Here is a 4,932-nt window from a genome sequence, read left to right as displayed (position 1 = left end):
AGTCTGCCTTGCACAGAGAACTGTGATATTTTATGGGTCTACCTAAGGGAAATGAAGACCAAATAAACGTGTCGTTTGTGTTCCTTCTGTGCTAGTCCCCACATCAGCAGATCTTCCTTCCGCTATGTTCACTTACCCAGGGCAAGCCTCTCTGGTTACCATGCCCAGTCTTGGAAATTTCTCCGTGAATGTTCCTGTCTTCGTGCTTACTTCGGCAGCTAAAATTGGAAGGATCCAGAGAACGTTAGCATGGCCTCTGGGCAAGGATGACATACAAATTCGTGAAGTCCCCCGTATGTTTTCAGTTAAAGGATACACAAAACAATTAAATGTTAAAATATGGTATCAAAAGCAGTTATCACGAGGGGAAAAGAGTACAAATCAGATTATTTTTAATGCTTTTGAAATTAGGAGTTCAGGAACTTAAAAACAATCATATATATGTGTGTTATATATAGAGAGAGGGAGATAGAGAGACTGCTATACAAAAAACCTCATGGTAACTGCAACCTAAAAATCTATAATAAATACACACACACACACACACACAAAGAAATCTAAATATAACACTAAAAATAGTCATCAAATCACAGGAAAAGAGAATAAATGTTCCTGCCTCAGTTTCATTCCCTGAGTGAAATCTCTGTTATTCTGAAACCTATTCTGGCATATGGATAATAATTAACAAGTTTTCTCCCTTATCAGTTAATGAATTATTCGACACAGTTAATTTTAAGTCTACAAGTATATTCGTCCACCCATTTATCTACATTCCCCCTTTATTCAATAACATTTTTTAAGTAAAATATTTTATGTAAAATATTCTGTTGGTGCCCTAGGGGGCTTGGGGGAAAAGAAAGTGATTAAACAGAGCTAGTAAAAAGTATCCAAGGGTTTCTGAGCAGGATGCCAACAGTGACCCTCCTAGGAAGTGACTTGTAAACTGCCATTGTGTTAGCCAGACTACCCCAAGCTGTCTACAGACACAGTGTGACCCTATTAACCTTCTTCTCTGAAGCTCAGGGGAAGACACAGCTCCATTTTTTCTGAAACTTTTTGTCCATTATGAGGAGTTGCATTTTAAAGCCGGATTCTGGAATTTCATTAACTTTCAAAACAATAATCAGGCCTAAAGATGAATTCTATTGGGAAAAAATAGAGAAAAGGATGAAAAGAACTTTATCTAAAGACAATTAAATAGGAGCATGTAGTATTAACCATCCACAGTATTAGTAACACAGATGCAAATTGACCCCAAAACACGAGAACTTGTTCGATAAAGCAGAGACTCAGTGTATTGTGAAACAAAAGGAATTCAAAAGAATCCTCAGATTAGATGTGGAAAAGATGAAAAAAAATAATATATATATATATATATATATATATATATAATGTATATATGGGCTTCCCTGGTGGCTCAGAGGTTAAAGCATTTGCCTGGAATGTGGGAGACCAGGGTTCGATCCCTGGGTCGGGAAGATCCTCTGGAGAAGGAAATGGCAACCCACTCCAGTACTCTTGCCTGGAGAATCCCATGGAGGGAGGAGCCTAGTAGGCTACAGTCCACGGGGTCTCAAAGAGTCGGACACGACTGAGCGACTTCACTCACTCACTCATACTATGTATACACACATTATATATATATATATATATATATATATATATATATATATATATATATCTCGCTATTAACATTTACTAAGGAAAAAAAAAGGCGATTTAATATATTTTTCTTAAAAGCTGTTATGAAGCCAGTGATGTATCTTCTATTGACAGCATCTCAGAACCGAGGGAACAAGGTACTTCTGTCATTAATATGTGTTAACACACTGGTCCTGGCTCTAAAACTGCAACCATTTCCAAGTTAGACAAGGGAAAATAAATCAATATGGCCTGAGGAAATTTTGCAGGCAGAAATATTTACTCTGACCACTAAGCTGAATTACTGATTTTAATAGGATTATCTCAGGGCAAGGCGTACACTTTATGATTTAAGGAAAAAAAAAACAGTAAATGTAGCACTGTGGAATCTTTGAGTTTAAAAGACCTGAGAAGGGTTCTCTTCCTAGTTCCAGTATTGCTTCTATTAAGCCCCTACGTGTTGTAATAATGTCTACATAAATATTGGTTGCCAGAATATTCAGGTCAAGTTGTAATTCAGTTCAGAAAAAATAATAAGACCCAAACTCTTTTTATCATTTTAATGAAGCTTGACTGTGAATCACAGAGAGCTAAAATAATAGTAATTTAAGGAAGACAGACATAAAATTTCTGTGTTATTCTGACAGCTGGGGCACATAAAGTCCTCAGAGGACCAGGATTCCTCTACATTTTCCTTATTACTCAAGTTGGTGGCTAGAGCTCCAGCCATCACATATGCATTCCAGGTAGCAGGATGGAAGGCAGACAAAGAAGAGAGGAGCAAAGAGCACATTATAGCTGTTGCTTAAAGAACATTCCCAGGAGTTGCCAAAAGATATTTCAGTATATGTCTATGTGTTCACCAGGCTTTAGTCACATGGTTATGCTGAACTTCAAGGGACTAAGAGAAGTATTCTTATGTGGGGTGGAGAGGTGGCTAGAGCACAGCTAAAAATGAGAACTCTCTTAATGTGGAAGAAGGGAAGAGTGAACAGTGAGGGGGAGATAACATTTTCTGCAAACCTCTTTGCCAGCTCTTAAAATTGGTGGCTTGTTTGGTAATTGAAAAAGTCAGTTAAAGCAGGAAATCACAAAAAAGAGACTTTGTCCTGTACATCTCCTCCATCTGACCATTTCTGAGTTATATCCTTTTATTAAAAACCTGCAATCAAGTCTTTTACGACTGATTCATGTAGCTCAAAAAACACCATAAACATCGTCAGTACCTCTGGTTGCAGAAGAGCCGAAGGTGATACCACAAATAAGACTGAAGCGTTTATGTCTCATTTCATTTGTCTGATTGGAAAACTGTGCTGTAAGAACAAAAATTACCAGGACAAGGTAAATAGCTGGACAGCAGTTTCTTTATCCTGAACAGCTGCAGCGTCAATGACAGTCACGCCTTTCTGACCCCATGGGTGGCACATGCCATCAGAAAACTTACAGAAGACAATAGCCAAAAGCAAGATTTGATTGTGAAGATAGAGAAACAGGGGCTGGCAAATGCATCCCTACTTTTAATAAAATGAGTTTTGAGGTTGAAAAAAGGGAAAGAAGCGGATTCTGAAATTTCCTAGTGACATACCTTAGCTGTGAATGACCCTTCCATCCAAATATCTGCATTTTGGGAATCTGTTGCATGGAGTTTTTCCATCTGTAATATGTGAAATTACCCACTCCAGTATTCTGGCCTGGAGAATTCCATGGCAGTCCATGGAGTTGCAAAGAATCAGACACGACTTTCACTTTCACAAGTGTTTGAAGATTGATAAATACAGATGAAGAAATATATGAATCTTTTATATAATAGAATTAGATGTAATCTAAAAAGTGAAAGCAGATTAGCATTCTCTTGTTTCTTTGTTTTAAAACTGTAACTGTCTGGTTTGCCTTCATTTCCATGGATACAAAGTATGTTGAAGTAATATGTTGTACTCATGATGGCAGAAATAACAAAGTCTTCTCTTTGAGGGGAAAAAAGAGAGAAGCAGGAACTTAAAGACCTTAACCCTCTGAAGATATGATCCTTTAGTTGTTATTGTTCAGTTGCTAAGTCATGTCCAACTCTGCGACCCCATGCACTGCAGCATACCAGGCTTCCCTGTCCTTCACTCTCTCCTGGAGTTTGCTCAAATTCATGTCCCTTGAGTAGGTGATGCCATCGAACCATCTCATCTTCTGTTGCCCTCTTCTTCTTTTGCCTTCAATCTTTCCCAGCATCAGGGTCTCTTCTAATGAGTCAGCTCTTCGCATCAGGTGGCCAAAGTATTGGAGCTTCACTTTCAGCATCAGTCCTTCCAATGAATATTCAGGGTCGATTTCCTTTAGGATTGACAGGTTTGATCTCCTTGCCGTCCAAGGGCCTCTCAAGGGTCTTCTCCAGCACCACAGTTCGAAAGCATTAATTCTTTGGTGCTCAGCATTCTTTACGGTCCAACTCTCACATCCATTCATGACTACTGGAAAAACCATAGCTTTGACTATATGGACCTTTGTTGGCAAAGTAATGTCTCTGCTTTTTAATACACTGTCTAGGCTTGTCATAGCTTTTCCTCCAAGGAGCAAGCATCTTTTAATTTTATAGCTGCAGTCACTGTCCACAGTGATTTTGGAGTCCAAGAAAATAAAGTCTGTCACTGTTTCCAATTTTTCTCCATCTATTTGCCATGAGGTAATGGGATCAGATGCCATGATCTTAGTATTTTGAATGTTGAATTTTAAGCCAGCTTTTTCACTCTCCTCTTTCACCTTCATAAGAGGCTCTTTCATTCCTCTTCACTGTCTGCCATTAGGGTGGTGTCATCTGCATATGTGAGGTTATTGATATTTCTCCTGACAATCTTGATTTCTGTTTGTCATTCATCCAGCCTGGCATTTTGCATGATATATTCTGCATAGAAGTTAAATAAGTGGGGTGACAATATACAGCCTGGACGTACTCCTTTCTGAATTTGAACCAGTCCATTGTTCCATGTCTGGTATGGCTGAGTAGTGTGTGTATATATATATACACACACATACATATATATTCAGATATATGGATAAAAAGATGTGATATATATATGTAATCAAATCTCCTTTATCCATTCATCTATTGACAGACACTTAAGTTGCTTCCATAACTTGCCTCTTGTAAATAATGTTGCTATGAACATTGGGGTACAGGTATCTTTTCGAATTAGTGGTGTTTTTTTTTTTTTCCAGATATACCCAGGAGTAAAATTGCTGGGCCATATGTTAGTTATACTTTAAGCTTTTTGGAGAAACCCCCATAGTGTTTCCACAATGGTT

General features: G+C 38.1%; 1 pseudogene; it reads left to right on the top strand.

Moving 5' to 3' along the window:
• The first annotated feature begins 204 nt into the window (after positions 1-204).
• On the top strand, positions 205-301 carry LOC138444449 (U6 spliceosomal RNA; annotated as a pseudogene).
• The last annotated feature ends 4,631 nt before the right edge of the window (positions 302-4,932 follow it).

Source organism: Ovis canadensis, chromosome 7 (genome assembly GCF_042477335.2).
Source record: "Ovis canadensis isolate MfBH-ARS-UI-01 breed Bighorn chromosome 7, ARS-UI_OviCan_v2, whole genome shotgun sequence".
NCBI lineage: Eukaryota > Metazoa > Chordata > Mammalia > Artiodactyla > Bovidae > Ovis > Ovis canadensis.
This window is presented reverse-complemented; position numbering and strand designations above follow the sequence as displayed.